This window comes from Mus caroli, unplaced genomic scaffold (assembly GCF_978045245.1).
Source record: "Mus caroli unplaced genomic scaffold, Mus_caroli_1 scaffold_2, whole genome shotgun sequence".
NCBI lineage: Eukaryota > Metazoa > Chordata > Mammalia > Rodentia > Muridae > Mus > Mus caroli.
In genome coordinates, this window is record NW_028227257.1 from 23396336 (window position 1) to 23413792 (window position 17457).

General features: G+C 45.8%; 1 protein-coding gene across 4 annotated transcripts in view; it reads right to left on the minus strand.

Annotated features, from left to right (window-relative positions):
* Positions 1-16276, minus strand: part of Phf20 (PHD finger protein 20) — a 110351-nt gene extending 94075 nt beyond the window's left edge. For 2 of the 4 annotated variants that reach the window (XM_085832910.1, XM_085832920.1), the window contains exon 1: positions 16150-16276. The gene's annotated coding sequence lies outside the window, so the exon portion shown is untranslated. The remainder of the gene's footprint in view (positions 1-16149) is intronic. The other 2 variants (XM_085832917.1, XM_021155008.3) reach the window with 2 other exon arrangements.
* Positions 16277-17457: the final 1181 nt, after the last annotated feature.

The following is a 17457-nucleotide window of genomic DNA, read 5'->3' on the forward strand; positions in this document are numbered from 1 at the left end:
AGAAGTCATCCTCTGATCTCCACACTCTGCACACACATCTCACCACCAACCAACCCAATGCATCCCAAGAACACAATAAGAAGTTTATATCCTGACACAAAGAGGGTTGCCCCAAGGTTGAGGTAACCTGAGCTACATAGTGAAACACTGGGTTTTTTTGAGGGGTCAGGAGGGCTCTGGGTAGCCCTGGCTCTCCTGGAACTTCCTTTGTAGACCAGCGTGGCCTGGAATTCACAAGGATCTGCCTGCCTCTGCCTCCAGAGTGCTGGGATTAAAGGCCCGAGTCACCATTTCTGGCTGAAACACTGTTTTCAAAATAACCAAAAATACTTCCTCAGAGGACCCAAGCTTTTCCTCCCACAACTAACAGGCTGAGTTTACTCATTCCATATTACTGAGAATGAGGTGGCTGAAACAGTGGGACAGCCTGGCGCCCAGGTTTTCCCTAGAACACTTCTCTATAACCTAATACTCAGCCTCCCTGAGTGGACAGCTTCCCCTTGGGCCCTCCACCTCCTCCCCTATCACGGTGTAAGGCCTCCATCCAGCCCAGCCATGCCCTCAACATCTCCTCCTCTCAGCTCCATTCTCAGTGTCTTTTCTTTGTGTTTTTCTTTCTTTCTATTTTTGGGACAAGATCTTATTCTGTAGCCAAACTCTAAGCATCAGCACTATTTCATTTCTACCCGCCGTTCTGCAGGCCCTACGTCACGGTTTCTCATTGCCAAGAGGGTATCCAATAAGGCCGTCAGGAGTTCTGGTTATTTTTTAAGCTTATTATTTTTCTCAAGTGTGTGTGTGTGTGTGTATGTGTGTGTGTGTGTGTAGTCCTGGCTGTCCTAGAACTAGCTCTATAGACCAGGATGTCCTTAAAGTCAAACCCTCACTCAGAGATTCACCTACCTCTGCCTTCCAAGTACACTTGTCACCACCACCCAGCTAATTTTGTTTGTTTGTTTGTTTGTTTGTTTGTTTGAGACAGGGTTTCTCAGTGTAGCCCTGACTGTCCTGAAACTCACTCTGTAGACCAGGCTGGCCTCGAACTCAGAAATCCGCCTGCCTCTGCCTCCTGTGTGCTGGGATTATAGGCGAGTGCCACCATGCCTGGCGCCCAGTTAATTTTTTAATGTTGAGATGGGATCTCATGTAGCTGAGAATGACCTTGAACCTGACCTTCCTTCTGCCTCTACCTCCTGAGGGTGGTGATTACACATATGTACCACCAACCACAAGTTTAGAGCAAGCCCTCTACCAACATCTTTCCTACTATCCTCAATCATTAAACTCCCAACCAAACTCCCGGATCCCAACCCCTCCCCCACCTCCCGCCTCCAGACACACCCTCCCCTGACCCAATTCAATACTGCCTCAGTAGCTAACATCTAAGTGCCTGGTTTTGTTTGGGTAAATAAATAAACAAACAAACAAAATAAATAGACAAACACAAAAATGATAAAATGAAAAAATAAGGTGGAGAAAGAAAGGCAGTGAATGTAAACTTCTGGCCTCTCCATGAACACAAGCATATATATAGAACCCACATACACATGAGCAGGGAGGACATGGTGATAGATAGATACCTCTAATTTGGAGGGTGGAGGCAGGAGATTCAGTTTGAGTACACAGGGACAGTATCTGGAGGCCACTCTGGGCTACATGAGAATAAGGACTACAGATTACCCTAGCAGGTATAACTCTAGTTAACACCTACACTGCTAGCTGGGTGGAAATGACACAGGCCTTTAATCCCAGTACTCACTCAAGAGGCAGAGAGGAAGGCAGATCTCTGTGAGTTAGAGGCCAGTATTATCTACAGAGTGAGTTCCAGGAGAGCCAGAGCTACACAAAGAAACCCTATCTCAAAAAACAAGAACACACTCGGGAGGCAGAGGCAGGCGGATTTCTGAGTTCGAGGCCAGCCTGGTCTACAAAGTGAGTGCCAGGACAGCCAGGGCTACACAGAGAAACCCTGTCTCGAAAAACCAAAAAAAAAAAAAAAAAAAAAAACAAGAACAAAAAAACTACACTGCCAAGCCAAACACTGATCTCTAAAGAAGGGAGCTGGAAAGGAGAGAATCAGGGAAGTCTATCTAGGCAGTTATGAGCCAAGACTCTGGTAGGATGGCCTAAGTTAGGATCATATAATGTCTAGCAAGTCATTTCCTCCCTGAGCCTCAGACTCCTCCCTTATAATATGGAATAACAGCAATACCTTCACACGTGTGTTTCAAAGAGCCTGGCTCACAGTAGGCTGCCAAGGCTATTCATCTTACAGTCCTTGTCCCTACCAAACCAGACTTCTTGTAGTTTCAACCTCAAGAACCTTTGCAGAAAAGCTGCCTCCTAACAGGGTATCAGTTCTGCATCCTCCCACGACATCTGACTTGCTTAGTGACAGCTCAATACTGGTTTCAGCTAAACTCTCCCAGAAGGTAAGGAACCCTGATGGGCACCCCAGCATCTAACAAGCAATGAGCTTACATGAAACAAACTTGTTCCCAAGTAACCTCAGCTTCCTCACTAGGAAGGTGGAACTAAAAACAAGGTCAGTAGTATCCTATGTAGGATGAAAGAACTTTATTGTACTAAAACCTTGAAAAGCACACACACACACACACAAAAAAAAACAACTATTAATACCCCTTGGGGACAACAGATGATGGCCCAAAGGGATCCAGCACCTGAAGACAAACCATTGTTTCGTCCCTGGAGCTACAACAAAATTTTTAACTAGTTTTCTCAGATCCTAGGGGTTTCCCTCCAAGTATCCACATTGTTCAGATACTCTACAGTCTAGATGTCTGCAGCGAAGACATGCTGTGGTTTGGGGTTTTGGGGGAGTTTTGAGGGGGTTAGGGGAGAGGGGTGTCTTTTGTTTTGTTTTTTACAGACAGGGCTCACTATGTGTCCCTGGCTGGTCTTGACTCACAGAAATCTACCTGCCTCTGGCCTCTATACTGACAGTATAGGCATGAACCACCAAACTTGGAGTTCTGTGTAGCTTCCCCACTCATACCCCATTTCCTTTTACTGAGATAAAGTTTCGCTCTGTAGCCCAGGTTAGCTCCTGAGTCAGCCTCCTAAGTATCTGGAATATGGGCATGAGTCACCATAACCTAGTTACCTATGTTCTTTCTGGAAGTTTTAGAAAAACACAGCGGGGGCTGGAGAGATAGCTCAGTGGTTAAGAGCACTGACTGCTCTTCCAAAGGTCCGGAGTTCAAATCCCAGCAACCACATGGTGGCTCACAACCATCTGTAATGAGATCTGACGCCCTCTTCTGGGGTGTCTGAAGACAACTTCAGGGTATTTAGATATAATAATAAATAAAAAATTAAAAAAAAAAGAAAAAAAAGAAAAACACAGCGAATCTAAGCTTCCCCCCCCCCCAAAAAAGCCTTTTTGTCACTTATAGAATGTTAAAAACACATTACTTAATAGACAACTAATTCTCTTTTGCTTTAAATACTAACTTTTATTTCTGACCCTCCTTAACTAGTAATTCCAGGAACTAGCTAACATTTGTTCAGTTTTACCACATACCAAATCCTTGACAACTATTTCATTCCCAACAATGCAGAGAAGCAGGCACCAGTGACCCACACCCTACAAGAGAAGAAAAGGCTAAACCCAAGAAACTTCTCTCTGGCTCCTGGCTAGGCAGAAAAGCTGAAACCTCGAAAAGCACTGCTCCAAGCAACTACATCTACACTGCTTTTATAAACAAGGCCTTGTGATACTGGAAACTAGCTCACATACCCATGGCTGGGTGGTTATGGGCCTGGGGGGTACCTAGTGTTTATTGTTCCACTAAATGGTCATATATGTGGTCAAACAGTTTCTAGATGTTTATGTTTCTACCCACAGATCTGTGCGGTGTTCAACCCTGCAGGCAAGCTTCTCTTTGGCAGTAGTTGATTCAGAGACTCAGTACAGATAAAGCCCAGCAAGTCAGTGACAGTGAGTGTCTACCCCTACCTGGGTCATTGTTAGCAACCTCCTCTGTTCTCAAGGGAACACCTCGGAAGAAGGGGGGAAAGATTAAGAGCTGGAGGCTGGGGAGGGCTACTGGGAGCTTCTGTCCTATGGACAGGACGTGGCTGTTGCACACATGAAGCCACAACAGCTGTGGTTACCTACAGGAGACTTACACAGATCAAACCAGACAGAACTCCGTGTAGACAAGGATTCAGGAGTCCTTACCCATAGCTGATGGCCACAGGAAGAAGGGGTCACTTTGAAGGATGTGCCCATGCTATAGTGGATGGTGCCATGCCCATGCAAATATGATGCACTAATAGATATGACCTATGATCAAAATACACTGTACACGTATATACTGTGGATATTAACATGTGCAGGGGCTGGTGAAATGGCTCAATGGGTAAGAGCACTGACTGTTCTACCAAAGGTCCTGAGTTCAAATCCCAGCAGCCACATGGTGGCTCACAACCACCCATAATGAAAGTTGTCACCCTCTTCTGGTGTATCTGAAGTCATCTACAGTGTACTTACATATAATAAATAAATCTTTAAAAAAAAAAAAAAACAAGCCGGGCGTGGTGGCGCACGCCTTTAATCCCAGCACTCAGGAGGCAGAGGCAGACGGATTTCTGAGTTCGAGGCCAGCCTGGTCTACAAAGTGAGTTCCAGGACAGCCAGGGCTATACAGAGAAACCCTGTCTCGAAAAACAAAAAAAACAAAACAAACAAAAAAAAAACAACATGGGGCTGGAGAGATGGCTCAGTGGTTAAGAGCACTGAATGCTCTTCCAAAGGTCCTGAGTTCAATTCCCAGCAACCACATGGTGGCTCACAACCATCTGTAAAAAGATCTGATGCCCTTTTCTGGTGTGTCTGAAGACAGCTACAGTGTACTCATATTAAATAAATAAATCTTAAAAAAACAAACAAACAAAAAACATGTGCATATTTAAGATTTGAGCAGGGTATAGTACAGTGGTAGACAACCATAATACCAGCTACTCTGGAAGCTAAAGCAGCAGCATCACAAATGCAAGGCTACATACCTAGAATACATACAATACTACATCTAAAAACATTAGAGCTTGGTGCTGGAAAGATGACTCAGTGGTTAAGGGCACTGGCTGCTTGTCTAGAGGACCTAGGTTCAATTTAGAGACCCACATGAGAAAAGGACCCTCCGCACCCCAAGCTACATGCCCTCCTACATACACAATTAAAAATGTAATAATTAAATCCCAGCACTTGGGAGGCAGAGGCAGGCGGATTTCTGAGTTCGAGGCCAGCCTGGTCTACAGAGTGAGTTCCAGGACAGCCAGGGGAACACAGAGAAACCCTGTCTCAAAAAAAAAAAAAAAAAAGTAATAATTAAAATTTAAAATTAGCCAGGCGGTGGTGGCGCACACATTTAATCCTAGCACTCGGGAGGCAGAGGCAGGCAGATCTCTGAGTTCGAGGCCAACCTGGTCTACAAAGTGAGTTCCAGGACAGCCAGGGCTACACAGAGAAACCCTGTCTCAGAAAAAAAAAAAAGTTTAAAATTAAGGGCTGGAGAGATGACTCAGAGGTTAAGAAGACTGACTGCTCTTCTGAAGGTCCTGAGTTCAAATCCCAGCAACCACATGGTGGCTCATAACCATCTGTAATGAGATCTGACGCCCTCTTCTGGTGCATCTGAAGACAACTACAGTGTACTTAAATATAATAATAAATAAATCTTTTTTTTAAAAAAAATTTAGGGCTGGTGAGATGGCTCAGTGGGTAAGAGCACCCGACTGCTCTTCCGAAGGTCCAGAGTTCAAATCCCAGCAACCACATGGTGGCTCACAACCATCTGTAACAAGATCTGACGCCCTCTTCTGGAGTGTCTGAAGACAGCTACAGTGTACTTACATATAATAAATAAATAAATCTTTTAAAAAAAAAAAAAAAGAAGGGCTGGTGAGATGGCTCAGTGGGTAAGAGCACCCGACTGCTCTTCTGAAGGTCCAGAGTTCAAATCCCAGCAACCACATGGTGGCTCACAACCATCCGTAACAAGATCTGGCGCCCTCTTCTGGAGTGTCTAAAGACAGCTACAGTGTACTTACATATAATAAATAAATCTTTAAAAAAAAAATTTTTAAATTAAAAAGGCCTAGTGGCAAGGTTTGGTAGTACATGCCTATGAGCCAAACAATTAGGAGGTGGAGGCAGGAGGATTAGAAATTCAAGGTCATCCTCAGCTATATAGCAAATTTCAGGCTAGCTTCCTGTATCATAAAAACAAAAACCAACCCCCTCAAAAATGATCTTTGGGAGAGTTGTAATGCTAAAGATAGTAAGAAACTGCTATGTCTTCTTTGTTGAAAATGAGTCAGGCATGTCTGTATCTCCAGCTCCTGGGAAGGACAGCAGGATTTTTAAGTGCCCACATTTCCACAACCTACTATTTCAGTATCTGTGCACCTACAGAAGCAAGAAAGTCACGATAATCTACCTAGCTGTAGACACACATACCACTCTTTTAATGGCAGGGTCTCACTATGCAGCCCTAGCTGGCTTAGAACTTGATATCAAGAACAGACTGATTTTTTTTTTAAACTTTTTTTAAAAATGTACTTATTTACTTTATATATGTAAGTACACTGTTGCTGTCTTCAGACACACCAGATGAGAGAGCATCAGATCCTATTACAGATGGTTGTGAGCCACCATGTGGTTGCTGGGATTTGAACTCAGGACCTTCAGAAGAGCAGTCAGTGTTCTTAACCTCTGAGTCATCTCTCCAGCCCTTAATTTTAAACTTTTTTTTTTTTTTTTTTTTTCTGAGACAGGGTTTCTCTGTGTAGCCCTGGCTGTCCTGGAACTCACTTTGTTGACTAGGCTGACCTTGAACTCAGAAATCCGCCTGCCTCTGCCTCCTGAGTGCTGGGATTAAAGGCATGCGCCACCACCGCTGGGCTAGACCTTCTTCAAGTGGAAAAGAAACCTCAGAAATCACAGGATTCTACTGGGAAAGAGATGAAAACCTATTCACCTCAGACCTAGCAGCTGGCCTGATCCCTCCGGTTATGTTCTTCATGGAATAAAGGCCTCATTTTAAACTCTTTCCCCAAACTGCACCCCAGCTTCTTTCCCCAAAGCCCACTGACTCAAGCATCACCTCCCTTTCCCATACCCATCCTAGTTATACTTGGTGACTAATACCAGACTCTTAAAATTTTTTTACAAGATTAGTAGTTTCATTAGTTTCATTATTTGGCCAAATAACCATGGTTCAACTGAAGTGACCTAGGCAATGGTCCAACAAAGCCATTAATATTATTACAAGTAAAGGTTTTGATTTTGATTGGTACCTCACTGTTAGTCAGCAGCCTATAGAGACAGTCCCTGAGAAAGTAGTCCAAGGCCAGCTCACTCCCTTTCTCTAAACTCGTAATCTATCAAAATTGAGTGACTAAAACAAACACATCTGAAATCCCAGTGCTCTTCCAGAGGACCTGGGCTAACATCCCAGCACTCACATGGCGACTCACAGCCTCTGTAACTGCAGTCCAGGGGATCAACACCCTCTTCTGGTCTCCATGGGCACTGCATACACATGGTGCAGAGACATACATGCAGGCAAAAACACACTGCTCTATAGACCAGGCTGGTGACCAGGATGGTGAACTCACAGAGATCCACCTGCCTCTGCCTCCTGAGTGCCGGGATTTAAGTCATGAGCCACCACTACCCACTCACCCCTTGTCTTAAAACAAAACAGACTGCTTTTTGTGTTGTTTGAGACAGAGTCTCCCCTCACCTAGGCTGACCTCACTAGGCAGCCAAAGATGACCTCACCTGTTTTTCACCGTCCAAGTGCTAGAATTCTAAGCCTTAAACACAGTCTACTCCACCTGACTACAAATTGCCTTTCACCTTTAAAATGCCATGCTACTTGTCCTGCTAATTAAAATGAGGGAAAATGTAAGGGCAGGGAGGAGGTAGGGACCAGGCATGATAGCACATGCTTGTAATCTCAGCATTCAGGAGGCAGAGATTAGATGATGCTCACATGTGTGAGGCCAACCTGATCTACACAGGGAGAGCCTGTCTCAAAAAAAAAAAAAAAAGAAAAGAAAGAAAGAAAGAAAGAAAGAAAGGAAGAGAAAAAAAAGAAAGAAAGAAAAGAAAGGCGGGGGTGTTGATTGCTCAGTGAATAAAATGCTTGCTGCACAAGCAGAAAGACCGGAGAGCTCACCTATAACCCAACCCCAGCACAGCCAAAGAGACAGGCAGATCCCAGGGGCTCTCTGGCCAACTAATCTAACCAAAATGGAGAGATCAGGGTTCAGTGAGAGATTCTATCAAAAAATAAGATGGAGGGAGCTGGAGCAATGGCTGCTCTGCTCACAACTGTCTGCAACTCCGGTTCCAGGGGATCCAACGCCCTCTTCTGGCCTCATAGGGCACTGCATGCATGAAGTAGACAAACATCAACTCAAAACAAAATAGTTTTGGTTTTTGGGGGTGTTTTTTGTTTGGTTGGTTGGTTTTTGGTTTTTCAAAACAGTGTTTCTCTGGATAGCACTGGCTGTCCTGGAACTCGCTTTGTAGACCAGGCTGGCCTCAAACTCAGAAATCCATCTGCCTCTGCCTCCTGAGTGCTGGGATTAAAGGCGTGCACAACCACTGCCTGGCAACAAAATAGTTTGTTTTTTTTTTTAATTAAGTAAAATTAAAAAACAAAGAATAAACAAAGTGGGAAAAAGAAATAAAAATCTAAGTACATTAATTTTTGGTTTTTAAAAGGTGGAACTGAGCCGGGCGTGGTGGCGCACGCCTTTAATCCCAGCACTCGGGAGGCAGAGGCAGGTGGATTTCTGAGTTCGAGGCCAGCCTGGTCTACAAAGTGAGTTCCAGGACAGCCAGGGCTATACAGAGAAACCCTGTCTCGAAAAACCAAAAAAAAAAAAAAAAAAAAAAAAAAAGGTGGAACTGACGGGCTGGTGAGATGGCTCAGTGGGTAAGAGCACCCGACTGCTCTTCCGAAGGTCCAGAGTTCAAATCCCAGCAACCACATGGTGGCTCACAACCATCCGCAATGAGATCTGGCGCCCTCTTCTAGAGTGTCTGAAGACAGCTACAGTGTACTTACATATAATAAATAAAATAAATCTTAAAAAAAAAAAAAAAAAAAAGTGGAACTGAGCCGGGCGTGGTGGCGCACGCCTTTAGTCCCAGCACTCAGGAGGCAGAGGCAGGCGGATTTCTGAGTTCGAGGCCAGCCTGGTCTACAAAGTGAGTGCCAGGACAGCCAGGGCTACACAGAGAAACCCTGTCTCGAAAAACCAAAAAAAAAAAAAAAAGAAGAAGAAAACCACCCAAAATAAATAAATAAATAAATGAGCATTTACAAGAAAATATGGTTATATACAAAATACAGCCTAAAACCAAACAGCTTAGTGATCTTAGTGATGCAGAAGCCGCTAACAATGAATGGAGTATCAAGTCCGACTTCCATAGTCAGGTAGTTCTGAATGAACACAGCCCAGGACTGACAAAGCACAGAGAGCAGAAGAACGCTGACATCTGGGTGTGAGGACAAGCTGGCTATTTGGCTAGAAAGGAGACAGTGCCAGCAGAAGTGACTTTGGACAAGGAAACCACTGGCAGACTGCCCACTGAAGCAAGGAAAGTGAAGGAAATCAACCCGCTACTAGGCGCTCTGCAAGCAACTGGGTTTCTAAACAAGGTCCCTACAGATTCCAGGAGGGGTGAACTTTGAAACAATCAACTGCTCAGCAGCATGGGGGCGTGGGGGTGGAGAATGAGCTCCTAAGAGCAGAAAGTGATTTGCCTGAGGTCACACATGAGTGTAAGAGCTGGGACCACTGCCAGATGCAGTGATCAAATCTGTCACTGAAGATAATCTGACATTCCTGTGAGATGTGGAGGGGCTGCGGGAAGACCAGGGACACAGAACAGTCTAGTCATTCAGGTTGGTCCTGATCAGGGCCTGGAACAGGATCACATTGGAAAAGGGCCAGGAAAGCTAACAGGGCAACAGACACTAATGATTTAAGAGAGTCAGAATGGAAAAACCCCACTGAGAGCTGGGTTTTAGTAGCACATGCCTAGGATCCTAGCACTTGGGAGGAAGGGGCAGGAGGATCAGTGAAAGAACCTAACTGAAAAATATAAAGGAAAGAAATCTCCCCTAAAATACAAGAAGAGATTGCTACAAACTTAAGACCTCATCAAAGGGTGTCTGTCAGCAGCTCCCCAGGACTGGCTTCTGGACCATTTTACTGATAAACCAGCAGCTTCCATTCAAGAACAAACACCTAGCTTCAGCCTGGCCTTTATCAGGTCTATTTGAAGAACTTTAAAAACTCAGTGTTGATGTGGGGTATCCTGACTCCCTTCTCATAACAATAATAACAAGAGGAATCAGAAACCAACTGGCTAAGCAGTTCTTACTGAAATGATTCTATGTCAAAAAAATAAAAAAATTACCCATCAGAGCTTAAGATATAGAAGTTGAGAAGACAAACACTTCTCTTGAATATATAATACCCTGGTTTAAACCTTAGCACCCCAGGCCAAAAAAAAAAAATTCACGTTAAAAGCTCATATATTTAAGCAGTTAAATCTAGCAATACAGAGAAAACAGTATATTTTGTAGACAATTTAAGAACTTAAGGTTAAGCTGGGCGTGGTGGCGCACGCCTTTAATCCCAGCACTCAGGAGGCAAAGGCACGTGGATTTGAGTTTGAGGTGAGTTCCAATACAGCCAGGGCTATACAGAGAAACCCTGTCTCGAAAAACCACAAAAAAAAAAAAAAAAAAAAAAACTAAAGGTTAGCTAGGAACAGTAGCAGCAATTGTCTATAGCATCAGAACATGGGGGGCTGGGGGGGATGATTTGAGCAAGGCTGGAGAAATGGCTCATGGGTTAAAAGTACTGACTACTCCAGCAGAGGACCCCAGTTCAATTCTCAGCACCCACAAAGCAACTCATAATGGACTGTAACTTCAGTTCCAGGGAATCCAACTCCCTCTTCTGACCTCTGTGGGCATCAGAATCAGGCATGCATGTGATGCAGGTACATTCATGCAGGCGAATAAAATGAAAGCTTTTGTTCCTCTCTCTCTCTTTTTTTTTTTTAACTAAAAAAGGGAGGGAAAAAAGAAACTGGGCATGGCGGTAATCCATAATCCCAGCACTTCAGCACTCAATGGTCTGAAGCACAAAAAGTCTATGTTCAAGACTAGCCTGGGCTACAGAGATAATTGAAGACAAGTGCCTATCCGAAAACAATGGATTTATACAAACTTTATGCACGCCTTTAATCCCAGCACTGGGGAGGCAGAGGCAGGCGGATCTCTGAGTTCAAGGCCAACCTGGTCTACAAAGTGAGTTCCAGGACAGCCAACGCTACACAGAGAAACCCTGTCTCAAAAAAAAAAAAACACACACACACAAAAAAAGCACTGACTGTGCTTCCAGAGGTCTTGAGTTCAAATCCCAGCAACCACATGGTGGCTCACAACCACCCGTAATGAGATCTAATGCCCTCTTCTGGTGTGTCTGAAGACAGCTACAGTGTACTTATGTATAATAATAAATACATCTTTAAAAAAAAAAAAGAGATGTGTGTCTGGGGCTGGAGAGATGGCTCAACGGTTAAGACTTTCCAAAGGTCCTGAGTTCAATTCCCAGCCACCACACGGTGGCTCACAACCATCTATAATGAGATCAGATGCCTTCCTCTGGTGTATCTGAAGACAGCTGTAGTGCATTAAATAAATCTTTAAAAAGAGAGAGAGAAAGAAAGAGATGTGTGTCTGGCTGGCAATCGTGGTTCATGCCTTTAATCCCAGCACTCAAGAGGTAGATATCTGAGTGCAAGGCCTCAAGACCAACCTGGATCTATAAAGAGTGATTTCCAGGACAGCCAGAATATAGAAACCCGGTCTCAAGAAAAAAAACAAAAAGTGTGGTGAACAAAGAGAAAATGAAAACCAATACCCTAGCATTTGGTTAACAACTGGTTTTCTGTTTTCACAGAGCACTCTCCAGCTGTCTAGAGAATTCTGGTGTGTACTCCTTTAATCTCTCAGGTGTGTAGCCCCTTAAAACCACCCAAAAACTAGAATGGTATAGACTCAGACCCATCCTCCACCTACCAATCAGAGTGAGCATTTTAACAAGACAGGCTGGAAATTAGAATGCAAGTTCCAGGATGAGAAGTTAGAGTGGAGGGCCCTTGAGGGTGCACTTACGACACTGTACAGATGAAGCAGAAACGGCCGAATAAAGAGACAAAGTGCCTGTTCACTTCCACAGACCAGGTTTTATTAAGTGCTACTCACACAGACCTCCATCTTTTTTTTTAAAGAAATGTAGTACTTACTAATAATGAACATGGGACTTATTTCCCTTTGAAATAACACAACTAAATTCTAGGACTTCAGTGGACAAAAAATGTGAAGTGCTTGGCTGTTCCAAAACCACAATAATGGGCAATTTTATTCAGGTTTTCACACTAAGTTTGGAGCACTTCCTTCCCCACAAGTCCCATTAATTCCTACAGGCTCCCGGGGTACCACCAAGTACCCCAGCACCCCAAGCAAGCAGGTGCCTGGCAAACGTCCAGTTTCTAAATGAGATTCAGAACTTGGTCTTGAGATGCTGTCTCTATTACTGCCCGGTCCTTACTGGTATAGCTTCCCGGATCCCAACCCCTCCCCCACCTCCCGCCTCCAGCAGCTGCAAGTTCAAGTACTTCCCAAAAGGAAGAAAGGTCAGAGGACTCATTATCCCCTAAGCATTTGAATCTCCAGCTGTGGGGAAATGAAATCAGGGGCGAGGCAGGAAGCACTGTGTAAAAATCTAGAGAAGAGAGAAACTAGAGGACCTACTGAGGTAGGCTCCAGAGAGACAAGATATCCTAGATATTTGTTTGTTTGGGTTTTTTTTAACATGTTTGGTTTTCCAGGCAGGTTTTCTCTCTGTAGCCCTGGCTGACCAGGAAGTCACAGAAATCCCACCTGCCTGTCTCCAAAGTGCTGAGATCAAAATTGTTCTCCACCACACCTGGCTACAACACACTGTTTTTCATGCTGAAAATCAAGCCCAGGCCCTCCATTCGTGCTAGGCCAAGTACACCATCACTGAACTCCATCTTTCAGCCCAAATGACTTTTCTTTTTTTTTTTTTTTTTTTTTTTTTTGGTTTTTCGAGACAGGGTTTCTCTGTATAGCTCTGGCTATCCTGGAACTCACTTTGTAGACCAGGCCGGCCTCGAACTCAGAAATCCGCCTGCCTCTGCCTCCCAAGTGCTGGGATTAAAGGCGTGCGCCACCACGCCCGGCTGACTTCTTTTCTTGATCAAAAGAACTAATGGAAGGTAGTTTATGGTCTAGAAAGCATACATTACTAGAAAAGTCCCTGAAGCCCTCACCCAGAGAACAGGGAAATTACAAGGAGTCAGCCAGCAGTGGTAGGCCTTTAATCTCAGCACTAAGAAGGCAGAGAAAGCCCAATCTCAGTTGAGTTTGAGGCCAGCCTAATTTACAGAGCTAGTTCCAGGAAAGTCAGGGTGTCAGGCTACACAGAGAAATCCTAACTCAAAAAATAAAAATAAATAAAAATGTAAAAAAAAGGAAAAAGGAAAAGGAGAAGGAGGAGGATGTGCAGGGAGGAGCAGAACCTAAGAGCCTTAGAACCAACTAAGCAAATTGTTTGAGATGCATCCCTAGCTAGTCTAGAACTCATCCTGTATGTAGACCAGGCAGTGCTCAAATTTGTAACAATCGGGACCAGACCCACAAAAACCCATGGAGGAGGAGGGCCTCACCAGAGGCTCACAGAGAGTAAAGTGGCAGAGGAGTAGGAGCTCCGAGATAACCACACATTACCAGGGGATTCTCGAGGAGAACGATCGAGGAGGAGAACTGTCATCACTAGGTAACCAGAACACTGTCCACGAGGAACCAGAAACTAGAAAAATGTCTGGACAGGCCATGAGCCAAAAGAGAATTCCTGTTTGCAGAGAAAAAAACTACCTCTAAAAAGTCATGTGAGGGCCGGGCGTGGTGGCGCACGCCTTTAATCCCAGCACTTGGGAGGCAGAGGCAGGCGGATTTCTGAGTTCGAGGCCAGCCTGGTCTACAGAGTGAGTTCCAGGACAGCCAGGACTACACAGAGAAACCCTGTCTCGAAAAACCAAAAAAAAAAAGAAAAAAAAAAAAAAAAAAAAAAAGTCATGTGAACCAGACATGGAAGTTCTTGTCTGTGCCCTGGCACTTGTAAGGCAGAGGCAGGGGGTTTCAAAGCCAACCTGAGCCACCTATGAAGTTCCAGGATAACCTGAGCTACCCAGGGAGACAACCTCACAACCAACAAATAAAAGCCACGTGCATGAAAGGGCATCCTATCAGGGAAGAACAGCTCAGGGTGGGGTAACTATAAGAACTGCCCTGAGGAATAAAAAAGAAGAGGCCACAGACGAAGTTTTGCAGCTATGCACTCAACAGGGGAAGGAAGGCCCAAGAGCCTGGGAGAGCACATTAGGGAATAAGGTTCCAAAGAGGGAAGGGAACTTAAGACTGAAACTATCTTGATGGCAGAAAAGCTACAAAGAAAAACAAACAAATAGGGAGAAAGAAAAAGAAAAAAAGAGAGAAAGAGACAGCCGGGCGTGGTGGTGCAGCACTTGGGAGGCAGAGGCAGGCGGATTTCTGAGTTCGAGGCCAGCCTGGTCTACAGAGTGAGTTCCAGGACAACCAGGGCTATACAGACAAACCCTGGGGGTGGGGGAGGGTGGGGGGACTGTCTAGCTAGATGGCTCAGCACTTGAAGCCAAGAATGACCATCTGAGTTCGATCTCTAAGTCCCACAAATTGGAAGCAGAGGAATAACTTCCTGCAATTTGCACAGGCCAAATAAATATGGCTTTCAACTAGGGGGAAAAAAAAGGAAGCTGTGGGGAAATGGGTGGGTGGGTGGGGGATGCACCACATTTAGGAATGAAAGGATTCGCGAGAAAAGTGTGCCAGAAGCACTTGTGCGCCCTAAAGGTGGTCTGTTTCCTGCTAAAAGAGGCGCATCTCAAACCTTAAAGGCACACAGAAAGCAAAGGTGCTCTCAGATAGGAAAACAAGTCTCCCCCGAGAAAAAAGGTAGCTTGGAGAACTCATGAAAGAGTGCAGCCCCAAGACAGACTTAAGGACACGTTAGTGAAGCCCCTTACAGATGAAACTGCAAACTATGTGCCAGAAGCATCAGGATTTGCAGAAGAGCCTGAAAGGGGTGAGCATTCCAGACTAAAGGACTAAGAAAAAAAGAACTGACCCCCACATTCACTAACTTCTGAAAACATACCTGAGCTGAGGCTTGGACAGAAGTCCTCCTCAGAGTTGTGGGTTGTAATAATAATAATAAAAAAGTATTCGATAACTTTGGTTAGTGACCTGATTTCTGAGGAACCTATTAACGGACTGGACCCCAAATTGAAAAGGGAAAACTGTTAATTAGGTTTGAATATGGGAGTGTTCCCTCAGTATGAGGGAGCAAAGAAAAGAAAGTATGATTTCAATCCGTTTTCAGGGACGGTTAGAAATTGAGAGAAAATCCCAAGATTAGAGATTATAGGAGTGGAGGGACACCCAGATTTTCCAAACTACAGAGAAAGGGGACACTCCCATATACAGGGTCGTGAGGAAAGGGTGTGCTTCCCAGTTCAGGATAAGAAAGGCACTACACGAAAACCCGTCCCCGCGGCAGAGGCAGCAGTTTAGGCCTCCCCCTATCTCGCGGACTAAGCACCGGGTGCAGCCTCGGCACCCATCCCCACCCCCACTGCCCCGTTCCGCGCCCCGGGCCCGCACCTCGCGGCCCAGCCCCCTCGGGCCCCGCTGATTGGCCTGAGCGGCCGTCATTCCCGCGGGTAGCCGCAGTGATTGGGCGACGCTCGCACGCCCGCCACGCTCTCAGCAGCGGTCCCCGGGCCTCCCTCCGGGGCTGGGTGATCCGGGGGCCAGTCGGGGAACAGGAGTGAGCCAGGGTCCCGCAGTGGCCGGGCCGTCCGTCCCCGGTCCCGCCCGCACAGCGCGCGCGCGGCACGGGGCCTGCCCCCGACACGGCCCCAACCAGCTGGCTTCGCGTCGCCGCGCCTCGCCACGAGCTCACCTCACGGCCCCGCTCCTGCTGCGCCGCTCCAGACCAACCGACAGAAGGACTGTGCGCGCTGCGCACCACGTGACCCCGGGGACGCGCCCAGCGTATCCCCCGCCCCCCACACACACGCACCATCTCCACCGCCGAGTGACGCAGCCTCCCCACAGCCCCGCCTTGGGCTCCGCCCCTCCCGGTCGCCAGGACGACAGCGCGAGCAGGCCACGCCCACCTCCCTGTCGCGGGAACGCGGAGTCCGCACTTACCCGTGACTGTTGAGGTCACCAGAAGCATTGGCCTGGGTGCTGCCCATGTGCCCTCTTAGTTCTCCTTCTAAATGGTGGAAAGTCACCCACCTCCCTCTACCCCGTCTGTCACCACGCTCCACGGAGATCGTAGTCTTTACAGCTCACTACTTTCCCTCTTCCAATCCGCTCTTCACACGCAAGAGTTTATCAGAACGACTTGTTCCTTCTCCAGAAGAAGAGCTAAATCTTCAAGATCGATTGTCATCAGGCTTTCTCGTTCTCACAATCCAGTCCGCCCTCTGTGCTCTGCCCCTATCAAGTCCTCATCTGAACCTTCTCACCTCTGCCTTTGCTCTCTCTCATCCCTAGAAAAGGATTCCAACGGGAACTGAAAAGAAAAAGCCGAATTATGTCTCTAGGGAGCAAGGTCCAAGATGCCGCCACAACAAAATAGAGGTTTCTCCAGTGGGACTTAGCACGTGCTAACGAGAAGTGGTAAAATTGCTATTTACTGAGGCGATCATGCTTTGATTTGACACTGGAAGCAACCAAACTTGCATTTCTTAAGTTATAAGTCTAATCGCATCATGTCCCTACACAACTTAACTTGTCAATCTAAGCCTTTGCTCATCTAACCACACTTGATGCTGTTTTTCTTTTTGTTTGTTTGTTTGTTTGTTTGTTTGTTTTTGAAACAGTTTCAATATGTGTAGCCTTGGCTAGTCTGGAACTCAGTGTATAGACAAAGTTAGTCTTGAACTCACAGTGATCCACATTTCTGCCCCTGACATACTGAGATTAAAGTCATTGTTCACACAAAAGCATAGCTCTCCAAGCAAAACGATTAAGAGATAGTTTGTCCCCCCACCCCCACCCCCCCCCCCAAAAAAAGCCATTCGGTGGTGGTGGTGGTGTACACCTTTAATCCCAGTACTTGGGAGGCCAGCCTGGTCTACAGAGTGAGTTCCAGAACAGCCAGGGCTATACAAAGAAACCAAAAATAAAAAATAAAAATAAAGATAAAATAAAAATTTTATTAGTAGAGCCCAGGTGTGGTGGATCCTTTAATCCCATA